The following is a 24,798-nucleotide window of genomic DNA, read 5'->3' as shown; positions in this document are numbered from 1 at the left end:
TTTAATTTTTCGAAGCGATTCGTCCTCGTTGAGACATGGGGTCCAAAACGATTTATAGCACGATATCTCAAAGTTAACGATTCGGATGAAACTTGGTAGATGAGTTGGATAAGTGACGAGAACAAGCCGATTTGATTTTGGTTCAGGTCCGAATGCAGATCCAGCCTATCAGTGGATACAAAACATCAACTGTTCAGCCTGGTGGAGGTATGCGCTCTACCGAGTGGCGTTCTTTTTTATGTTGAAGGCTCTAGGCATGGACTATATAACCCTCATCGAGGCCAGCCCTTAAATAAAAGAGAAGAAAAGTGTATGCCGAAAGGTGTATGATGTTTGTTTGCGAGAAAGAGATTGAAGCGGGGCCCGTGAGCTGTAGTTTGAGTGAGACAGAAAGTAAGACCAGCAATCTTGACACGGAGCGTGCAAGATGGTTCCGAGCACCACTTTAACGCTCCGAAGTCCAAACGGTAGTACTACCCTGGGTGGTTCCTGTCTACAACCTACTACCTCAACTCCAGTTGCATCTGCGCCTCTTCTCTCACTTTTTATTACTTGCAAAATCGAAGATTTTTCAAGTATATTGGTCGGTTGCGTTTGTGGTTCTGTCTGTCTGTCTGTCACCGGCCTACAGGTCACGAAACTTCACCAAGTTGTATAGGTCGTCCCAATTGAGAAGCCTATTTTCGGGGGGGTCAAAAGGTTAACATAGGCGAAAGGTCACCAACTTTGCCAAATTTCTAAAATCCTCAATTTTCATCCGATTGACTTGAAATTTGAAGAGGACATGCATATCTGGTCACTGAATTCAACCACAAATTATATTTTAGGTGAACATTGGCCAAAAGGTCAACATGGGCCGAATTTCTAAAATCACCAATTTTCATTTGATTGACTTGAAATTCTAAGAGGATTTACATATATGGTCACTGAATTCAACCACCAACTATTTTTGAGGTCAACATAGACCAAAAGGTCAACATAGACAAAGTTTTAAAAATCCTCAATTTTCATCCGATTGACTTGAAAATTAAACAGCATTTGCACATTGAGTCACTGAATAGGGAAACCAACTAAGGTCAAAAGGTCAAAGGTCAACTCAAGGTCAACCTTCCAAAATCATAATTTTCATCTCAAAATTCGTCACTTTTCTTCCTGTTGACCCAAGCTTTGATCAAGATTGTCAATTTTAATCTTGATGAAATGGACAATTTGCTGCATCAATGGAATTGTTTTTCTTGGGGGTGAGGGGCGGATTTTGCAAGTATCGTGCTCCGCATTACGTCTTCTTGTTTATTACTTGCGAAAATCGAAGATTTTTCAAGTACATGTATATTGGTTGGTCTTGTGCGTTATTACTTCCACCACCAAAGGTGGATGGAGGTTATGTTTTCACCCCTGTCTGTTTTCACCCATGCGTCCATAAGGGCAAGGGTGCCCGGAGGGCGTGAATGGTGTTGGTGTCCTGTTTTCTGAGGAGTTTGTAGACAGTGTGGTGAGTGTGACTAGAGTGAGTGATAGGTTGATGATGGTGAAAATGATGATTGGAAAGCTCTTGGTGAACGTCATCTCGGGATATGCTCCGCAGGTTGGTCGAAGCGATGAAGAGAAGGACAGGTTCTGGTGTGCGATAGAGAAGCTGATGGAAAACGTGAAAGATGAGGAAGTTGTTGTGGTGGGAGGAGACCTGAATGGACATGTGGGAAGGAGTATGGATGGTTTTGAGGGAGTTCATGGGGGTTACGGATATGGTGTGAGAAATGGAGAAGGTGAAAGGATTTTGGAGTTTGCTGATGGAGCTGATTTGTTGATTTATAATACTCAGTTCCAGAAAGAGGATAATAAGCTTGTTACATACACGTCAGGTGGGTCGACGACAACCGTTGACTACCTAATGGTGCGTAGGCGAGATAGGGGGCACCTCCGGGACACAAAGGTGATCCCGGGGGAGGAGGCTGTTTCACAGCACCACTTGGTTGTCTGCGACATAAGGGTGAAAGGTGCGAGGAGAGCTCGGCGGGTGAAGTACCAACCAAGAATGAAGGTGTGGAGGTTGAAAGAGGTGACAGTAAGGGAGGCATTAAAAGAGAGGCTGAGTAGGGTAGAGGATGATGTGGTTGAGCTTGAAAGTGGTTGGATGTCAATGAAAGCTAGTCTGTTGGGAGCCGTTGGTGAGGTATGTGGATGGACAAAAGGACCACCGAGGCACTCGGAAACATGGTGGTGGGATGATGAAGTTGGAAAGAGGATTGACGAGAAGATGAAGAAGTTCAAGGAGTGGCAGAAGGCGACGGGTACGGGAGCAGAAACAGCAGAGCATGAAAGTTATAAGGCAGCCAAGAAGGCTGCAAAGAAAGAGGTAGCAAAGGCGCAGGAGGCATGTAGGAAAATGTTCGGAGAACGCTTGGATTCGGAAGAGGGTCAGAAAGCAGTATTCAAGATTGCAAAGCACATAGCGAAAGAGAGGTGTGATGTGATGGGGGTGAGTTGCTTGAAGGATGAAGTGGGACAAATCGTTGTCGACCCAGATGGAATTAAAGGAAGATGGAAAAGATATATGGAAATGCTGTTGAATACAGAGAATGAATGGGATGGCAACATAGAGAGTAACCCAGTTTTAGGACCAGCAGAGAAGATAACTGAGAAGGAAGTTGAGGAAGTGATAAAAGCAATGAAGAGTGGAAAAGCGGGAGGGCCGACGGGAGTTGTGGGAGATATGTTGAAGGCAGCAGGAAGTTGGGGTGTGAACAGAATGACAGAGATCTGTAATCTGGTGGTGAAAGAAGGCCGCATTCCAGTGGATTGGGAACTGAGTACCCTCGTCCCTCTATACAAGGGGAAAGGCGACCCTCTGGAGTGTGGCTCGTATCGAGCGATAAAGTTATTGGAGCATGGAATGAAGGTATTGGAAAGGGTGTTGGAGAGGAGGATAAGGAAGAAAGTGAAGATCGACGAAATGCAGTTTGGATTCATGCCAGGAAGAGGAACGACAGACGCACTTTTCATTGTGAGGCAGTTGCAGGAGAAGTACATGGAGAAGTGGAAGAAGTTGTTTCTTGGGTTTGTTGATCTGGAGAAAGCATTCGATAGGGTTCCACGCAAAGTATTGACATGGGCATTGAGGAAGTAAGAGTGGAGGAATGGTTGATCAGAGTAGTGATGGCAATGTACAAAAGAGCACACACAGCTGTAAGGACGAAGGACGGGAACAGTGGTGAGTTTGAGGTGAAGGTGGGAGTGCATCAGGGGTCGGTACTAAGTCCACTACTATTTGTAGCTGTCATGGAGGTGCTGGCTCAGAACGTAAAGGAGGGTTTACCGTGGGAGTTGTTGTATGCAGATGATCTGGTGTTGATTGCGGAAAGTATGGATGGACTGAAGGAAAAGATGAACAAGTGGAAGGAATGTATGGAGACAAAAGGTCTGAAGGTGAATATCGGAAAGACGAAGGTGATGGCAAGTGGTAAAGCATGTGGTGAGGTGGAAAGAACTGGGAAGTGGCCGTGTGCTGTGTGCAGGAAGGGTGTCGGAGTGAACTCCATTCAATGTACAATGTGCGCTGAGTGGGTTCATCAAAAATGTAGTGGTCTGAGAGGGTCATTTACCAGTGTGGCAGCTACATTCAAATGTAAGGTGTGCACAGAGGGAGCTGCAGATGGAGGAAATGTTGAGTTGGATCTTGGAGACGGCGTGAAGCTGGAAGGTGTGAAAACATTTTGCTACCTCGGAAACATGCTGAATGGAGAAGGTGGATCAGACTCGGCAACGGTTGTTCGAGTGAGATGTGCATGGAAGAAGTTTCGGGAACTGAGTGGCGTGCTGATGAGGAGGGGAGTGTCGCTGAAGCTGAAGGGAAAGGTGTATGCTGCATGTGTGAGAAGTGTTATGATTTATGGGAGCGAGACATGGGTAATGAACGTAGAGCAGCAACGAAGGCTGGAAAGGGTGGAAATGCGAATGGTTCGATGGATGTGCGGAGTATCGTTGAGAGAGAGGAAGACAAATGATGAATTGCGAAAGATGATGGGAATATTGCCTGTGATTGATGCTGTGAAGAGGAACAGGTTGAGATGGTTTGGTCATGTGTTGAGGAAGGATGAAAGTGACTGGTTGAGAAGAGTGATGGAAGTTAATGTAGAAGGAAGTAGAGGACGGGGAAGACCGAGAAAGACTTGGCTAAAGATGGTGGAAGAAGAAATGCGGGCAAGGGGGTTAACAAGGAGAGATGCAGAAAATAGGGCAAAATGGAGAAGATTGTCATGGGGACCGCAAGGCTAACCCCCGCTCTTGCAGGGAAAATGGCCTTAAAATGCATGTTGTTACCTTCGCAAAAGCGGAAGGTTATGTTTTGATCGCTGTGTATTTATTTGTATGTCTGTGTGTGTGTGTGTATGTTATTCGCATAACTCAAAAAGTATTCAACCGAATTGCATGAAATTTGGTGGGATGATTGGTTATTATACGGGACACATTTGATTAGATTTTGGGAGCAATCGGGTCAAAGGTCAAGGTCAAGGTCACGAAAAGGTCAAAATCGTATTTTTACCAAGTACAGAACAGTAGCTGCGGCGAAGGTATGCGCTCTACCGAGTGCCCGTTCTAGTTGTTGTTGTTGTTGTTGTCCATAAGGGGTTTGTTTGTGAACAAGATATCTCAAAAAGCTGTGGACTGATTCGGGCGAAATTTGACAGAGAGGTATTGTTTGTGACAAGGATGAAACGATTAGATTTTGGTGAAGATCCGGATTAGGCTACTAGAATTTTAAAGTGATTCTTCACCATTGGGAGATAGGGCCAAAAACGATACATAGCATGATATCTCAAAATGATGTGGACGGATTTGGACGACACTTGGTGGACAGGTTGGGTGTGGGACAAGGAAGAATCGATTCGATTTTGGTGAAGATCTGAATATGGATTCGGATATGAGAATTATTTAATTTTTATGTGATTCTTCACCATTGAGTGATGGGGCTAAAACCAGCATATAGCAGGATATCTCAAAGTCATGGATGGATTTGGACGAAACTTGGTGGACAGTTTGTGTGTGGGACAAGGAAGAATCGATTCGATTTTGATGAAGATCTGGATTCGGCTAGTATAATTATTTAAGTGATTCTTCACCATTGAGAGATATGGCCAAAAACGATACATAGCATGATATCTCAAAAAGTTGGACGGATGATTTTGATTAAATTTGATTCTGTATTGTGCTTTTCTGGTTTACTCTGCGATACAAAACGTCAACTGTTCACCTGGCAGTGGTATGCTCACTACTGAGTGCCGTTCTCGTTCTGTCCGTTTGCCTGTTTGTAATACTTGGAATTTTTTTTTTTTGAATTTTTTTGGGATTTTCAAAAGGAGTGCCATTCTACTTTGTTCTGCTTTGCCAAGTGTTGCTCTATGAGTGATTTTTCATCTGTTTGTCTGTATGTCAGTCGCCTACAGGTCACAATTTTCAACAGATCGTCGCGAAAATTCACCAAACGGTCGAGTTGGTCATAAGCAAGAAGCCTATTGTTTTTGGGGTCAATAGGTAAACATAGGCCAAAGGTTACCAACTTTGTCAAATTACTAAAATCCTCAATTTTCATCCGATTGCCTTGAAATTTGAAGAGGATTTGCATATATAGTCACTGAATTCAATCACCAATTATATTTTCGGTCAACTTAGGCCAAAAGGTCAACATAGGCCAAATTTCTAAAATCATCAATTTTCATCTGATCGACTTTGAATTTTATGAGGATTTGCAGCATATCTGGACAATGAATTCAACGCCCAACTATTTTTGAGGTCAACATAGGCCAAAAGGTCAACATAGGCCAGATTTCTAAAATCCTCAATTTTCATCCAATTGACTTGAAATTTTAAGAGGATTTGCATATCTGGACACTATATTCAACCTCCAATTATTTTTGAGGTCATCATCGGCCAACAACTTATTTTAGGGATTTTGCAAGTATCGTGCTATGCACGACATATTTCTTGTTTGTTTATTAATGGAAATCACCCCCAAATAATGCATAATGCCACTCTAGGTAAGGGGATAGGAAAGGTTAAAGCAAAACAAAATAAAAATAAATAAATAAATAAAAAATAAAAAAACATCCAAGACATAGGAAGTACCAGAAGTCAGGTAAATGTGATTAAACCTCAAATAAGTAGTAATGTGGGGGTTACCCCATTGGGACATAATCCACAGGCACGGGACGAGTGGGGCTATTGATGGTATGGGCGCGGCGTGCGCTCGGTTGTTGGAGCCACGCCCCCTTAAGAGTGATTTGCGTTATAAAAGATGCGTGAGTTCCGGTATTAGTTTAGTTCTTTTGGAATAAAGGAGCTTTGAACAAGCCACGAAGTGTCTCGTCCTCTCGTGTCCGCAACTCCTACATTGGTGACCCCGACGTGATTTGAACACGCAACCTTCTGATCTGGAGTCAGTGGTCCGGGAGGACACAACAGTAACTACAGTTACTCCTACAGTAACTTATATCAAACAATAACAAATAAGTATAATTGACATTCCTCTTAAAGCTGAGTGGATTCTAGGATAATGAGAAGCACATTACAGGTAGTGAATTCCAGAGTGAGACAGCACGAGGGATCCTCTTTTTCATGTTTTTTCCATTAGTTCAATCCCTGGCTTTTCATCTCTTACTCTTGCTGTGTTAGAGCTTTTATTCAGCTTGTTCATCCTCGTTGTCCATTCTTCCTCATGCCTATTCTTCCTCGAAGTATACCGCTGTTGTCTCCCTCTACCTTGGCGTTGATGCATCTCCCACCTTTCCACTACGTTCCTCTTGTTCTGGTCTGTTCTGTGTTCTACGTCTTCCACGAGCCTCGACTTTACATACAAAAAAAAGAAGACACCACCTCGGTACCCAATTTAGCGAGGGGCAATTATTCAGGTCAGTATGGTTACAGCTGTGAAGACCTCAGTATGACTTCCACAGGTGAGGAATTTAAATGAAAACACAGCAGCAGAAACCAGCTTGGATTGCACAGATGATCATCGGAACAATTTGCACTGCCTTTCTCAAAGGTAAAGTAGTTCCTGCAGCCCTACAGCAACCACAAACTCCTGGGACTACCAACACCTCAGTAAGAGATTATATACATGTTCACCCAAAAATGAACAATGTATTATTACATTAGTTGATTCAAACTGTGCTCGTACGAATGAAGATTCCGTTGGTTTTTTTTTTTTTTTCCCTCAAATACCATTAGACCTCGCAATCGGGACTAGCTCCCCAGCACAAACCTAATTCATTTTGGTCGTGCTTGAACCTCAAACCAAGCACAAGGCCTGCACGTGGTGCTGGTGAGCGCACTCACCATGCATGGCGTGTTTGCTGTTGGTAAGCAAGCGAGCCAAAGCCCAGAAAGCATCCTCCTCGTTCAGGTACATGAGCAGCAATGCAACATTCTGGCTCATGCCTTGGCAGTAACCTACCTCCTGCAAAAACATCAGCAACAAACAAATTAAAAATACACTTTTCCCTGCGCAGGAAGTTTTTCTCTGATTAAAGAGGTGTTATCATCCAATCCTTTAAGAGTTTGATAAACTCCTGGATATGAACAAAACATCTCTCAAATTTCTCAAATCAAAGGCCTCCAGTACTTGTTGTGCATTTAAGTGACTGAAATGGATTGATCGTTTTTAAGGGCTGTGGCAACCCACGGTGTATCGGTGCGATAGAAATCGCCACTGTGATTATTCATGCTGTCAGATTTGTCTTGGTGGGCCGGGGCTTTATAGCAATGCACGAGGCCAGCTGCCAATCATTTTTTTTTTTGTATAAGTTGAGGCACATGTAAGAGCTAACACATATAACATATAATAAAGGAGATTTAGAGCCGCAGCTTGTCGCACATACATGTGTTAACTGATCTCCCCTCTCCTTTTATTATTACAAGCCCCCTGTGCTCCCCCAACAACTCACCAATTTCAAATGCCACTCCATCCCTGCCAAGCTACTTGGCTGGGATTTCATTTTATATGTACAAGAACACACCATTGCAAGCGATACGAGACTCCACGCTGCGGTCGAGTTTATAAAAGGAGGCCGCAGCCTGAGAAGGAGAGGAGGAAAGGCTCACAGACATTTCTGCATTCAGAGTGCAGAAATCTGAATGCAGAGTCGAGTGCATTGAGACTTTGTTAAAGAGAGAAAGGACGAGATTCTTTGTTTACCATGTGCTGGAGGGTCGCCAGAGCAACAGGCCTGCTGCACCCCCAAAACAGCCACATCTTTGGACCAACCTGCCAAACCTTCAGTAAATACAGACTTCGCATTTAATATGGAATATTTTTTTTTCTTGACTTGGGTTTACGTTCTTAACTCAGTATATCAATCTGGTGAGTTTCTTTTACACTTTGTTGATTTATTTGTTAAAAGAACCATGTGACTGATTGTCTGTCACAGCAAGAAGTCAACAACAGGATTATATCCCAGGTGGCGTGGCAAAATGTACGGACAGGTGCATTTGATGATTGTGTTACGTGGTCCCCTCGGTGAATACCTGGTCTCGGTGACCCCCGGACCGTGAGAGGAACTTCGCCAGAAAGTTGTATTATATATGCGCTTTCGCCACGCAATCCATATGAATTCCACCCAAGAGAAAACTGATGTTCAATGATATATTTCAATGGTAATGATACCATACAATTTCAATGATACAACCATGGAGATTTTCCCCGAGCAATCCACCATCAACAATTCACAATCCCCAATCAATCCCCTAGATGAGTAAGATGGCCATCTTATATATGTGTGTCCCCTTTTGTACTCACGACCCCCTTTGGTCCCTGTCCCTCACAATGTCTCTGGGCCCCTCCTGACCAAGATGATGGTCGGCTTCGCCGCACTCGGGCGGTTGAACGAACCCCGGGTGGACGTGTTTCCACCGGGCATGTATCGTACCGGGAACCCCGGCTGCAGCCCCCTCGTGGCCACGCGAAGCGGGTACTGTAAAGCAAGCCAAAAGCCACACGCCGCTTGCAACGCGTGTTAGGCCTCAACGTGCGACCCGTACGCGTCTTTGTAGACGGTGCCGCGAACGGTGCCAGACGCTGGGTCGGTGCACGGCCCCACGGCAACTGGACGTGTCCACCGGGTATGTACACGTCCCGGTAACTCCTCTCGCCAGACGGGCTTGGGAACGCCGCTGTTTCACGCGGCTCAAGATCGATCCCACCTTTCGTCGGAGCGGGGCGAGGAAGACGAATCCTCGTCGCTTCTCTTGACCTCGTGTGTTTCTTCTTCCGTTTCCGGTCTCTTTTTCCAGAAGGGCACCTGACCCTCCAACCACAACAACCCTTAATCGACTACACATTGATAAGCAAAGATCTGAATAGTAATTCACATAAATATGTAACACTCCCCCCCTTCAAGAAAGAAAGTTTGACCCCAGCGAAAACTTTCGTTGCCGGCCAACTTGGATAGACAAACCAGATAACTCAACCCCCAAATCATCAGTTCCCCTGGGCAACCATTACCACAACTCAAAAATAAAGCAACAATATTTCACAAAACCCCCAGAGATTTTCCAAGGTAATTCACTCTGGACAAAGCACCAGCAGCGACATTGTCCCTGCCCTTTACATGTTCAATTTCCCGTTGGACTCCTGCCAAGCCAAACTCCATCTCCTGACCCTCTGACTTTGACTGTCAGTTTCTTGTGAATGAAGGTTAAGGGGTTGATCAAAGATCCAAAGTTAAGCAACTCGATAGCACTTTTTCCGGGAGGCCAAGCCGAGTATTCACTACATGGATGCCTTTAGGAACGTGGAGTTCACGGTTAGTCCGTGCAGGAAAGTTCTCTACATGGACGCCTTGAGGAACGTGGAGTTCACGGTTAGTCCGTGCATGAAAGTTCACTACCTGGACGCCTTTAGGAACGTGGCGTTCACGGTTAATCCGTGTAGGAATCTTGGATCGGCGGCTCCGCCGCATTCAGTGCTTCAACTTTTCAGAACTTCCCTAATAATTATGGTGGGACCGCTTGTCACTGTAGTCCCATGAATAGCGGTCTCCTTCTCGGCCACTACTTTGACAATCCTTCCTTCGGGAGCTGCCGTAACTCAGGGAGCCTCCATAATAATATTGATTGCGGCCACCACCAAAACTACCGCCCAGTTGTCCTCTCCTGTAGACCTCTCGACGCCTACGAAATGCCTTCCCTACTGTTATGGTCCGACCCTCCAAATCCTTGCCATTCCAATTCTTCTCTGCCTCTCTGGCGTCTTTTGTGCTTGCAAACGTGACAAAGCCGAACCCTCTTGACTGTTGCGTTTCCCTGTCTCTTACCAACCGCACTTCCACCAGCGGCCCATATCTGTTGAAGACAGAGGTCAGAACTTCTTCCTCTGTTTTGAAGTTCAGTCCCCCTACAAATAACTTGGTATTTTGGTCGCCATCCCGAGCTGGTGTGGTGTTATTTTCCCTGCTGGGCTCTTTACCAACCCTCGGGTTACCATAAACTTGACCCCCGGCCAAATCATTCCCGATAACAACAGATACACCCTCTACAGGAAGCGTGGCTTGTAAACCGACGGTGACCGGTCCTGACACCAAATCGGACTCCAAATGGATGACATGAAGTGGAGCACTAACTGTAACACTAACTGTAAGAACACAGCCCCCGATCCCCTGTAAACGAACACTATCCCCCGTTGCCGTCTCCTTGGACCATGGCAAAATGCCTTCAAGCATTAACGATTGATGTGCTCCTGTGTCCCTCAATATCCTAACCGGTCTCCGTTTAGTCGAGGCTCCATCCAGTGACACAAACCCCTCTGAAATAAATGGTTGGTAACCCTTTTGATGGCGATTTCTTACGCTAGCCATCGCATTCGGAGTTGTAATAGTCGGACTCCGCTCTGGGTTGTCCCTTTTCATGAGGTAACAACTGGACATCAAGTGTCCAGGTTTCTTGCAAAACGCGCAAGTAGGCCCGGAGGAAGAACTCGTGGTCTGCCTCGGGCCCCCTGAAAAATAAGTTTGTCTTGGGCCCGCAGCCCTCTGACTTCGAACAGGTGGGGTATCCGCGTTGTCCCCATAATCCTCTCGAGACCGCCGCCATGTATTGTCGTTCTCCGCACCTGCTGTTCCCCACCTCCCCTGCGGAGATCTAGGCGAGGAGTTAGGTTCGTGGACCCCTATCCGGTGGGTTAAGGCATAATCATCGGCCAGGGTGGCTGCGTCCCACAACTTTGGTACTTTCTTTTCCTGCAGGTACACTTTGATGTCCTCGTGGACACACTGCTGAAATTCCTCCACCAGGATCAAGTCACGCAATGTTTCGAAGTCTTTCCCGACTCCTTTTGACTCACACCACCGATCAAACATGTTTTCTTTCACTCTGGCAAACTCCACATGGGTCTCACTCTCCCTCTTCCTGGCATTCCGGAATTTTTGCCTGTAAGCTTCCGGAACCAACTCATAGGCTTTGAGGATGTGTTTCTTCAGTACCTCATAATCTGCACATTGGTCCATTGGTAGCGCCGAATAAATCTCTTGAGCTTTTCCCACCAGCACACTTTGCACTAGTATGGTCCAGGCCTCCTCCGGCCAGTTTAATTGTCGAGCCACTTTCTCAAAGTGTGGAAAAAATTTCGCGACTTCCTTTTCACTGAACGGTGGCACCAGCCTCACATGTCTGCCCACATCCCAGGTTTTCTGGTTAGGTGTCGACCCCGTCAGCAAGGGTGGTACCTCTCCCCGTTCTCTCATTAACTCCAGCTCCTTGAATTTAATTTCCTGCCGAAGCTCCATGTCACGTTCCTTTAATTCCCTTTCTGCTTTTCTCTCCTCTGCTTCGAGTTCCCTTGCAGCTCTCCTCTCCTCTGCTTGTTTCTCTTCTCTCCTCTCTTCTGCTTTCCTTTCTTCTTCTGTTCTTTCCTTTTCTGCTTTCCTTTCTTCTTCTGCTAACCTTTCCTGGAGTTCTCGTTCCACTCTCCTTTCCTCCGCTTGTTTCTCTTCTCTCCTCTCTTCTGCTCTTTCCTTTTCTGCTTTCCTTTCTTCTTCTTTTAACCTTTCCTGGAGTTCTCGTTCCACTCTCCTTTCCTCTGCTTGTTTCTCTTCTCTCCTCTCTTCTGCTTTCCTTTCTTCTTCTGCTCTTTCCTTTTCTGCTTTCCTTTCTTCTTCTTTTAACCTTTCCTGGAGTTCTCGTTCCACTCTCCTTTCCTCTGCTTGTTTCTCTTCTCTCCTCTCTTCTGCTTTCCTTTCTTCTTCTGCTCTTTCCTTTTCTGCTTTCCTTTCTTCTTCTTTAATCCGTTCCTGGCTCCGTAATTGCAACTCCAGTTTCCGGAGCTCAACGTCTTCTGGTTCTTCGGGTAGCCACTCCAAGGCTAACTCGTCCCATGTTCCTAATCCCACCATAGACTGTATCACCGTGGTCTGCAACTCTGCCTTCCTCAAATTAGTTCGGACCTCCAAGTTAAAATGTTTGGCCAATTTCAAGAGGTCCGACTTTAGTAACGCTCGGAACTGTGCCTCACTCGGGGTTACCGCAAAGTTCTGTGCCACAAACGCCATGGTGCCTATCGTTAACACCTGTTAACCTTCACCCAAAACTTTACCACAATTTCTCAAACAATTTACCAATTAATAATTAATTAATAAATTTTAATTAATAAAAACTATTATTTTATTATGTTATACAATATTAAATCCCGGACGTAGACCCAATTGCGAATCCGCAAATCGTAATTTGGGCGAGCCCCCAATTCTGTTACGTGGTCCCCTCGGTGAATACCTGGTCTCGGTGACCCCCGGACCGTGAGAGGAACTTCGCCAGAAAGTTGTATTATATATGCGCTTTCGCCACGCAATCCATATGAATTCCACCCAAGAGAAAACTGATGTTCAATGATATATTTCAATGGTAATGATACCATACAATTTCAATGATACAACCACGGAGATTTTCCCCGAGCAATCCACCATCAACAATTCACAATCCCCAATCAATCCCCTAGATGAGTAAGATGGCCATCTTATATATGTGTGTCCCCTTTTGTACTCACGACCCCCTTTGGTCCCTGTCCCTCACAATGTCTCTGGGCCCCTCCTGACCAAGATGATGGTCGGCTTCGCCGCACTCGGGCGGTTGAACGAACCCCGGGTGGACGTGTTTCCACCGGGCATGTATCGTACCGGGAACCCCGGCTGCAGCCCCCTCGTGGCCACGCGAAGCGGGTACTGTAAAGCAAGCCAAAAGCCACACGCCGCTTGCAACGCGTGTTAGGCCTCAACGTGCGACCCGTACGCGTCTTTGTAGACGGTGCCGCGAACGGTGCCAGACGCTGGGTCGGTGCACGGCCCCACGGCAACTGGACGTGTCCACCGGGTATGTACACGTCCCGGTAACTCCTCTCGCCAGACGGGCTTGGGAACGCCGCTGTTTCACGCGGCTCAAGATCGATCCCACCTTTCGTCGGAGCGGGGCGAGGAAGACGAATCCTCGTCGCTTCTCTTGACCTCGTGTGTTTCTTCTTCCGTTTCCGGTCTCTTTTTCCAGAAGGGCTCCTGACCCTCCAACCACAACAACCCTTAATCGACTACACATTGATAAGCAAAGATCTGAATAGTAATTCACATAAATATGTAACAATTGGCTTCACAGTCGGGTATACAAGGGTTGTTGCGTTCTGTGTTAGTGGAAAACAACTGCTGCACGTCTCCAAAGGTTATTGCCGCTTCCTCTGGAGATGGTCCGTCAACTCGACAATGCTGTTTGTCATGGAGTGGTGGCTTTACGAAATTACGGCATGAAACAGTGTTTGAACCTGGTGTTGGTTTGGTGTTGGGCTAGCGGCTCGGGTGCCGGCTTAGGATCCTAGGATCCTGGGTTCGAATCCCGGTCGATTGCTGAATTAACGCCAGGGGGGTTGACTCAGCCTGTCATCCTTCCGAGGTCGGCTAATTGAGTACCAGTTCACTGGTAATTCCCTGTTTGTCGTTAAAGGCGGCAAAAAGGGTTGGCGTCAGGAAGGGCATCCGGCCGTAAAACATTGCTTCAAAAAGGGGACCAAAAAAAAACAACAACAACCACGGTGCCCGAAAAAGGCCAACCCCCGCTTGCGGGGAAAAATGGCCTCTAAAGGTGGTTATTTAAACAGTGTGCTATTGCTCGGCAGTATGGCATCACTCAAGGTCAGGTGTCAAAGATCCTGAAACGAAATGCTCAGCGGGGTGTCCCTACTCCAATACCGAGGCCAGGACGTCCCCGCAGAACCACAAGGAGGGATGATCGTCAGCTGCACCGGTTAGTCCACAATGGCCATACCAAGTCAGCTAATCGGCTTAGGGCTGAGTGGCAGCAACTGACAAATGTGCCTGTATCCAGAAGGCTATTCAACCAACAACTGGTTCAACCAGGCTATTGTGCCAGGCGTCCCGTGAGAAATCCACGCCTGGCCAGACAACACCGCCAGCGCCGATTGCAGTGGGCCAGAGAGCACCATCAATAGCAGCCAGGACACTGGAATCACGTGATCTTCAGTGACGAGTCTAGATTTCTGGTCTATCGTCAAGATGGCCGCGTCCGAGTGTGCAGACAAGTGCATGAAGCCTACAACAAAGATTGTATAGTGCCAAGAGTCCAAGCTGGAGGTGGTGGGGTGACCGTTTGGGCTGCTTTTCATGCAGGGGGCAAAACTGACCTGGTTGTTCTGAATGGAAACCTGAACCAGTTCAAGTACAGGGCCATTCTGGAAGAAACATTGCTTCCATTTGCTCGTGCAGCCTTTCGAGGAAACTTTGTCTTCCAAGATGACAATGCACGGCCTCATCGTGCTCACATGATCCAACACTTTCTTGCTGACCGTGGTGTAGAGCATATGGAGTGGCCTGCCATGTCCCCGGATATGAATCCGATAGAGAACTTGTGGGCAGAATTAAAGTGTCAAATTGACCACTTGGACCAGCAGCCGACCTCTGTGTGTGAATTGCAGCAGGCTATTGTCACTGCATGGCAAGCGATTCCTGTCCAAACCTTGGCAAATCTCGTGAACAGCATGCCTCAACGTGTACGTGCTCTCCTGAATGCTCGTGGGGGTTACACGAAGTACTGAACTGTAATTTTACTGTCCGTAATCCCAGTCGTAATTTAACTTTTGTTTTTGTTTAAAAAAAAATTGGCTAATGTGCAAAATAAAGAGATACTTCTGGAAAACGTACAGAAGTTTAACACAGTACTGTCCATGAATTGAGTTCGATATCAGTTTACATCACTTTCAAGGATCAATTTATTTGTTTCGAAATGTCAAATGTTGTTTTTGTTTCTTTTAAAGGTCACATTAACAAAATCTAGAATAATTTCAACATAATTCCAATGAACTTTTGGTTCTAAGACATCTTGAAAAGCAAGTTCAGCCCCACAAAAAAGATATTCCATATTAAATGCCAAGTCTGTATGTTGCAGCAGTAAAGTAATCCCCTACATCATCTCTTTTCTATCTTCGGTGTTTAGCTTAATTATCTGCCCACCCGACCAATCCATACCTCTCCACTTGTCACCAGGCTTGGAGCATTAGTCACGTTTTAAGTTAAGGTACGCGTGCAGTGTTTGTCTTGTTCAGGCCTCTGTGCAGGATTGGTGCCTTTTTGTAATAGTTTAAACAATATTATACGAGGGTTTTTTTTAATTCACGCCATTTATTTAATTATTTTTTTGCAATCTTTGTTTGTTTGCAATCTTTAGAATGGAGACTTCTCCTCTGCCCATCATGCTAATTAGGAGAATAGGCAGCCATTGGATAAACGATGACTTCCAATTCCTCGGGCTTTGTGCACCCTGTGGAAGCAACAACACTCCAATACGTGGCTGAGGGGGAATTGAGGGGGAATTGGGCTTCCATCAGAATACACCTGTAGTGAAATTATACCAAGGTGAACCCAGGGGTGCTCGCTACGGAGGGGGCCGTCTATAAGACCCGGGACAACCGGGGCGTGCGGACACTTCAGCGGAACTCACTGTGACATTACCCAGTAGTTTGAATGGTATGTACGCCCCAAATGCTGCGCTGACAATGCGCTGCGCTAACCATTGTTATATTGAAACTACCATTGCTGCTCATGAAATGCTCTGATTTAATGCCTGTTGCATGCATGTATTCTTACAGGATGTACTGCAGATCTAAATGATATTAAAGCCTACCCAGAGGTCAAGTCGTGTCTGAGCTTGATTTTCACGACAACACCTGTGGAACCAACTTCAACATTCTCTTCAATGTCATTCTTCCCTCTGGGTATTCAAAGACAGCTGTTCACCACCGTCTCCAATTGTCCCCATTTCAAGACCATGACATTTTCTACCCTCGTTCACCTCCTACCCCCACCTAAAACCCACCTTCCAAATTTCCAGTTTTCATTTTGATATTCAAATTTTCCATGAGCGTGCTCGACGAGTCAGGGAAGTTAAATAAAAATGGGAACACAACGTAAAGTTATTCGGGTCACCCAAGAGTCTTTGGGAGCTGTGGGGTCCTCTTGAAGAGTTTTCTGGGCTTTGTCGGGTGCTGCCTATCAGGAGTTGAGATCTCCGATCTCCAATGCTGCAAGACACTCTGGTGATCAGATGCAGTTCCCTGGTGTTTTTCCTCTTCCTGGCTGACGTGCAGAGAACGAGGTCGAATATCAACCCCGTACAGATGGCTACACAGAGCCCACCATGTGGCCAACATTGCCACAAGTAACAGGTTTCATTCTCTCTCTATCTCATCCTCTCCTCTCCTCTCTGTCCCATCTTCTTCCTCGAGTGAATGAGATATGGCTACAGTATAAGATAAGGCCTGCGATAAATCGCCTACTCTTCACAAAATACCCAGTGGGGTTTTTAACATCCACCAGTTGATGCTAACAGATGGGGTGTCCAGTTTAACACTCAAGCGAGGGACAGTACACTTTGTGATGCCATGCAAAAGGAAAATAATGGTTGGGGTGGAGGGGGAGTGGGGTTGTAGGGTCAAGCAATGCACACGACTAAACTTACCACATTATACATGGAGTACGCCAATAAAACGTGAAACAATGCTTGCTGCCTGCAATGAACACAAACAGCACAGCACTATCAGTGAGCCAATGGTGGTACAGCTGTCTTGATAATCCATCACATGGGAGAGAGCCTCACACAAGTGTCAAAAACAAAATTCCCATTGGAAGTTGGTATCGTTAAAGCCCAGTGGGAAATCTTCCACTTGGGAATTGCACAAAATGACGTTCTATTTGGGGTGGGGTGAAGTTTTGGTGTACTGAAAGTCCATCAAGACTCCATCCTGGATGAGTATGTCTTACGACAACCATATGACATCTCACCTGTCAGCACGATGTCAAACAATCCATTCCCACCTCAACCAGCAACAATTTTTTTGCAATTCCCATGAGCAGGATTTTCCAATGTATCCAAACTCAACTAAATTTCCAGGAAGATTTTGTGGGACATTTGCTTAAGATGTTCTTTCAACACTGGATCCTTCATGGTAACACGATATAGGAATGGAACGCTGACTTGATTTCCCAGAAACTACACAGTACGAGAAAGTGAGTTGACTAATGGGACCCAAGTTACACTGCAGCATGGAGGATAATTATTCTACATCAAATAAACAAACTAAACATCACTGCTGTGAGATACAAAGCAAGTCCAAAACTAGAAAGCATCTCAAAATGCAAAGCCCGTCCACATCCACTTTTGTACCCAAACTAAACTTGACGAAAATGGATAAAAAATAAACAGGTGAATTATATTAATTCTGCAAAACGGAAGCGGCCGCCGCACGTCTTTCTCAGTCGCACCGTTTATGTGTGAAGAGTGCGCGCCGAATCTGTAACACGGAAGCTACACCCGTTTCTCAGTCGCTATGCACACGCTGCCATGTTACTTCGGAGCCACACGTTTATACAGGAAGAGTTCGTCAGGAGTCGATCTACTCTCTCCTGGTACGTAGAATAAACAGTATTTGTAGAATTTCAACAAAAGCCACATCACTGTTCATATCGGTAAATATTATTCCATCGTGTTTGGAAAAACTGGAAAATTTGGAAAAACAATATAGCCTATTTTACTCCCAGGGGTCCCAGGAATACCCACCCAAAATATTGTTGCGATCGGTTGAGCCGTTCTTGCAGTACCTTCGAACGGACGGACAGACATTTGGCGAATTATAGTAAGATTAATGTTCCCCATTTTAGTATAATAAAGGTTTTTTGAAAATTTGATGACAAAACTCAAATGGTAAATTTAAATTTCAGGTCAATTGGATGAAAATTGATAATTTTAGGTGACGCTGACCTTTGACCTTTTCACCAAATTATTAATTTGCCTTCTCCATATTCTCATAATAAAGCTTTGTTGAAAATTTGACAAAATGCAAATGGTAAATTTAAATTTCAGGTCAATTGGATGAAAAAAATTTTTTTTTTTTTTTTTGTATACAAGATCGAGGCTCGTGAAAGAGCGAACATTAATCACACAGAAAGACAAACAGACACACAAAACAAATAACATCGGGAGCGGTAGACAAGATGGGGAGAGAGGGGGAAGGACACAAACACAACATTTGAGAGCAGGGACCGAGAGACATGGATGGAGACATCGAGAGAACTGTGGGAGGGCGGAGGGCTTTGGGGGGGAGGCATGGGAAGGGGGGGGGGGGGGTGGGAGAGGTATAAAACATATGGACACTGCCAAGACTTCCAGGAAAGAAGTTGGAATTTCAAACAAGGTGGATCTGGGGTGAATTAGTGGGGGTAGAAAAGATCAAGGTTTTGGATGGGGGAAGATAAGAGATGGTGGTGAACAGCTGTTTTGAAGACCTGGAGGGAGGAGTGTGATTGAAGTGAGTGTGGGAGTTTGTTCCAGAGGCGGGAGAAAAGAGGAATGAAAGAGTGAAGGTGAGCAGAGAGCCGAGATTTCGGCAGTTTAACCATCAGAGGGTGGCTGGCAGATCTTGTGCGACCTGTAGGAATATTTCGGGGACAGAGCACAGAGAGAGCTGGGGGAGCAAGGCCGGAGAGGAGTCGGTAGAAGACAGAAAGACGACCTACCTCCCTGCGGTGAGTGAGTGAAAGGCCCTCAGAGATAGCTTCATCGCGGGAGATTCCAATGATTCTGAAAGCTTTGGATTCAACAGCGTGAAGCCGAGCCAGGTGTGAGGCAGGAGCACCAGCCCATAGGGGAGAACAGTATTCCATTGAGCTGCGGATGAAAGCCTTGTATGTGGTGAGGAGCTCAGGTGTGCCTAGGAAGGACTTCGCACGACGGAGGATGCCCAGTCGGCGACTGGCTTTGGAGGCCAGCTTGGAAATGTGGTTTTCCCAAGAAAGATCATGGCAGATGGTGAGACCCAAAAGCTTGAGCGACAGAACTTCTTGGAGAGGATTGTTGAGAAAGTAGATGGGAGGGTTGTCCAGTCGATCTTTTCGGAGAGACATAGTAAGAGTGTGAGATTTGTCAGGATTGAAAGACATGTTCCACATGTTTGACGAGTCTGTGATTTTGTCCAGGTCTTCAGAGAGTGAGGAGGCTGCAGACTGCCGATCTGAGGGAAGAGGAATGGAGCGGCAGAGAGTGGAGTCATCAGCAAAGAGATACAGAGGATTTTCCAGAGAGTCGGAGAGATCATTGATAAAGACCAGAAAAAGCACAGGGCCCAGCACACTGCCTTGGGGAACTCCAGCCTGAACGGGAAGGGGAGATGAGAGAAATCCATTCAGGGCCACACGATTCAGGGCCAGCAGAAGCAGCATGTCCAGAGTAGAGTGACCTGGTCTGAAACCAAATTGATGATCAGAGATCAAGCCATTGGAGAAGAGGAAAGATTTCATATCCGAAGCAATGATGGATTCCATGACTTTGCTGATAATTGGGAGCAGGCTGATTGGTCTGTAGTTGCAAGGATCTGTTTTTGCACCTTTTTTGTGTAAAGCGGTAATGTTTGCTGATTTCCAGGATGCTGGCAGATGACCTTGAGCAAAGGATAGGGTGAAAAGAACAGAGAGAGGGTGAGATAGAGCGGCAGAGCAGGATTTTAGGAACCGTGGGCTGATGCCATCTGGTCCAGTTGCAGAATCAGAGTCGAGGTTTGACAAAAACTCCTCCACCTTGTCAGGAGAGAAGGTCACAGAGTCCAGGAGCAGTTTGGTTCGACTGGGAAAGGTGGGAACAGAGAGAGAGATGGGTTTGGGACTAAGGATTTTGAGGCAAACACAGAGTTGAGGCATTCGGCTTTGTCACGTGCGATGTCAACTGTGTGGCCATTTGAGGTAAAGGAGGGGATGGAGGGGGAACAAACACCAGAAACGGATTTGACCAGACGCCACCAGGATTTGGAGGAAGGAGACAGGTTTGAGAGTTCATTCTTGAGTGAGGAGAGATAGTGCTTCCTGGCACTCCTGAGGGTAGACACACACTTGTTCCGAGCTTGGTGGAAGGAACTGAGATTTCCTTCAGTTGGATTAGCCTTCCAAGAGGCAAAGGCAAGTTGTTTCAGGGCAACTGCCTCACCACAAGATTCAGTGTACCATGGACGGGAGGAAGGGTAAGACAACTGAAGGCGAGATGGGATAAATCTGTGCATGAGAGAGATCAGTTTGCTTTGGAAGAATTCCCAGGAAGAATTGATGTCAGAGGCAGTGGAGATGGGAGACCAATCCAGACGATTGATGGCTGCTTGAAGACCGTCCCAGTCGGCCTGAGTGAAATGCCAGACTCGTCGACGCTGAGGAGGCTCTCTGAGAATGGCCAGAGAGATGTCCACTTTGACAAGCACATGATCAGAAGAACCGATTGGAGCAGAAGAAGAGCAGCAGACATTAGCAGGGAAGTTAGTCATAACCAAGTCTAGAAGAGAAGATACTCCATTGGCTGAGATCCGGGTCGGGAAATTGACAGATTGTGTCAATCCCAGTGAGTCACAGAAGTCCTTTGCTGAGGTGCCATGACTGGTGAGAGAGGAACCCACACCCAACCAGGTGGCATGATGACAATTGAAGTCACCACATATGAGGAAGAGAGAGTTGGGATGAGTGGATAGAAGTTGGTCCATGTTGTCAGACAGTGAAATGTAGATGGAGTCATCACTGTTTGGGGGACGGTACAGAACACATATGAACAAAAGGTGGGAGCGGAGAGGAAGCCGTAGCCAGAGGTACTCCTGGGGGTGAGGAGGAGAGAGGGCAGTGCAAGGAGAGTGAGGAAGAGAGTTTTTGATAAAGATAGCCACCCCACCACCAGGCCGAGGCTCAGGTCTATCATACCGGAGGAGGGAGTAACCAGGAAGAGATATTAAGGAATCAGAGACATCTTGAAGGAGGAAAGTCTCTGTTAAGCAGATCAAGTCTGGATTGTCAGAAGCAACCTGTATGGAGAGATCAGTCAGGTTTGAGCGAAGGCCCCGGATGTTTGAGGTCCATACCGTTAATGAAGAGAGAGGGGGAGCATCGGGTACAGGACAGGGGAGGGGAGGAGTAGGGTAAGATGAAGGATGAGAGGGGGAGGTAGGGAGAGCAGTTGTTAGTGTGTCAGCGATTGCAGAAGAGTTCCAAGAAAGGGAAGGATGAGGAGGATGAAAGGTTTGAAGGTGAAGGGATGAGGCACAGAGAGGGGTTGTTTGAGGGGGGGGCAGAGGAAAGAAGAAGGTTGGGGGGGGGGTGGAGGTATGAGATAGAAGGGAGACGAAGTGGGGAGGAGGCAGCTTTGAGGAGGAGGGGGGGAGGAGGGAGAATTGGAGAGGAATGGTATGGGGGGAGATTTGAATGGGAGGGGTTGGGGGGGAGTTTTGAAGGGGAGGAGTGAGGGGGGAGTTTAGGAGGGGAAGGGCAAGGGGGGAGTTCAGGAGTGGAAGGGCAAGGGGGGAGTTCAGGAGTGGAGGGGTAGGGGGGGAGTTTAAGAGTGGCGGGGCAAGGGGGGAGTTTAGGAGTGTAGGTGCAAGGGGAGGGATTTGGATGGGAGGGGCAAGAGGGGAGTTTAGAAAGTGGATGATTAATGAAAGACGAACATTGAAAACAAATTGGGTTTGTTGTGATTTTCAAGTTAGCAATCCGGTTCAGAATGATGGAGGAGGGATGGAATGAATGTGAATTTAGACCATGTAGTGAGGGAGACGTATAAGATATTGAATTTCTTTTTTTTGAGGTGGAATGAGTTGGAGAGGAAATTGAGAAAAGCCTTTTAAATAGGAAGAAAAACAGCGTGTTGTAAAATACCACCGAGTAAAACACTGAAGGGGAAAGGTTATACATATTTAAATAATATTTAAACAGAACCGTGAACAATCTTATGTGCACAAAAATACCAACGGGGGGAGAGCCGAGAGGGACCACCACGAGTCACGTGAAGGGCAAACGGTGGATGGCAAGGAGTTAATAGGGGCGGGGCGAACAGCACACCTGGACAGAAAATACAGGATGAGTCAACAGTACACGTGGAGAAAGGAAAATAAATGTTTTTGGTTTTTTTTTTGTTTGTTTGGTTTTTGGGGGTGGGGGGGGGGGGGAGGTGGGGATTTAGAACGTTAGACAGAGTATTATGTTCGGGGTAGAAGGGAAAAAAACTAAGAGCCAAGCAAAACACGATTAAGATAACAAACACCGATGGGGGTACAACTACAAGGCCGCACACGAGGAGCAGAACACGATTAAATAATTACAAGTTACAGGAAATTCAAACCAAAAGTAACTATAATCAAAACAATAACGCATGGACGATAAAATAACGAGTTGAAATTTGACAATCTATCTGGGGAAATGGGGGAGAAACACGTGGTCGAAGAACGAACGAACGAATAAGAATGAATAAACGAATGAGAACAGAGAAGGAAATGTTTTTTTTTTGGATTTTTTTGAGTTGTGATTTACACAAGGAAGAGGGCTATGGGGTGAAAAGATTGGGAAAACAGAGAATGAAAGTTATTGGATCACAAAAACACGGACCGCTGAGAGAAAAACAAAGCCTCAAGGTTGTACAGTGTTCACTGTAGTGTACAACTACAAGGCCTTAAAACACGACCCGAATTAACACGATTTTCAATACAGGTATGAAAGATTTGCACCGAAAATCTTCGTCGGGAGACAATATATACACCATAAAATAAATAGTTATAACGAAAATACAAATGGGAACAATTACTTAACTTCGATTTCGATGGATAGCATGGAGAGCTGAGAATAAACGAACCCTCGCCAGCAAGACCGGAAACGGAAGTCCACCGGAAACCAATTGATGATTTTAGGTGACGCTGACCTTTAACCTTTTGACTTTTTGACAAAATTATTCATTTGCCTTTTCCATGTTATCATAACAAAGATTTGGTGAAAATTTGATGAAAAACCCAAATGGTAAATGTGTTATGGCCTGGACAGACATACACAGTCACACAATTGCAAGACCCCATCTCATGCTGCACGGCCGACGGCCTAAATATCGTGCTCCAGGGCAGCCTACTAAAGATGGCGCCCAAGCCGCCTTAAGTACAGTTTGACAAAGTTATATAACCTTAACATCTTATTGAACCATGCTGATAGTGTCAAAGTTATCCCACCATTCCTGAGTGCATTTGCCAGCACCACCCATGGTATGGATGGAACAAGGCCTATGAGCTCGCCTAGCGTGCACAACCAGCCTTAATCACAGTTCAGCAAAGTTGTATAAAATTTAACCACGCGTTTATTTTTCTTCCCGAGAATGTGCATTCTGTCCACGATTGTGACTATTAATCCTGTGTTTTATAATTTGGGTAATTTATTCACCCAGTTTATGTTTGTGTTGTTGTCAACGGCAATCCCTCTACTCCTCATAGTGGAGGTTTGTTTGCACATGACAAACATTTATCATGATGTACATAGCATAATGAGATTCTAAGTGAATTAGCTTATTAGCTAATCTACATCCTGGTGAGACTCTGCATTGTAAAATAGCCTGTCGTGTCTTTCTATTGTAATACAACAGTGAAGGATGTTTATGAATTAACTGCATCAGGGAAAGCAAAGGAAAGCTCACTTTACACCGAAACGGTCTCGGAACATAATGTGGTCACGGAACGTTCTGTTCACGTCCAGGTCGATCTGCCGAACGTCCGGCGATGAGCACCGTGCACGAAGCTTCATCTCCTGCTCCAGGAAAAGAAAGTGTGGAGATGTGTGGAGAAAGGAATAAATGGGGTCAACCATATCATAGTTAACATCAAGCAACATGTACAATCAGACAGACATAGGATGCCTGATCAAAGCAGGTCACTCCATTAAGTTAAACTGCACTGCCATGGCCAATGCAATCAGGACAGCAATAGAAACAGCAGATGGAACAATAAATACGATGCAGGAATTTTTAAAAAGTACAAGATCATCTGCAAAGTTAATGGAACAATAGTTAAAACATCAAAAATAAATAAATAAAGCTAAAAAAAACAATTACTGGCTTTACGCTTGAAGATTGTATCTTAAATTACTGAGCATCATTGAATTACTGATTCAATGATATGAGATCTTTGTTTCCCCGCTTTGTTTGTTTGTTTGTTTGTTTGTTCCTTTGTCCGTTTGTTCCCCCGCCATCCCCTCCCTCACCTCAAACGGCCACACGGCTGACTCCGCATGTGAAAAAGCTGAATGCCTCAACTCTGTGTTTGCCTCTAAATCTTGTGTCCCAAACCCATCCCTCTCTGTACCCACCGTACCCAGTCGTACCCAGCTGCTCCTGGACTCTGTGTCCTTTCCTCCTGACAAGGTGGAAAAGTTTCTGTCAACCCTCGACTCTGATTCTGCAACTGGACCTGACGGCATCAGCCCACGGGTCCTAAAA

At 45.8% G+C, this 24,798-nt stretch overlaps 1 long non-coding RNA gene across 1 annotated transcript; it reads right to left on the bottom strand.

Moving 5' to 3' along the window:
* Nucleotides 1-7,338: 7,338 nt before the first annotated feature.
* LOC144888957 (uncharacterized) lies at nt 7,339-24,112 on the bottom strand. Its single transcript, XR_013621486.1, has 3 exons — nt 24,001-24,112; nt 16,996-17,044; nt 7,339-7,453 (listed from the first exon to the last, which is right to left on the bottom strand). It is a non-coding gene; the product is annotated as an uncharacterized LOC144888957 (long non-coding RNA).
* Nucleotides 24,113-24,798: the final 686 nt, after the last annotated feature.

This window comes from Myxine glutinosa, unplaced genomic scaffold, assembly GCF_964187855.1.
Source record: "Myxine glutinosa unplaced genomic scaffold, kmMyxGlut1.1 SCAFFOLD_287, whole genome shotgun sequence".
In the NCBI taxonomy this organism is placed as follows: domain Eukaryota; kingdom Metazoa; phylum Chordata; class Myxini; order Myxiniformes; family Myxinidae; genus Myxine; species Myxine glutinosa.
The sequence above is the reverse complement of the archived record's forward strand: the minus strand, read 5'-3'. Positions and strand labels throughout refer to the sequence as shown.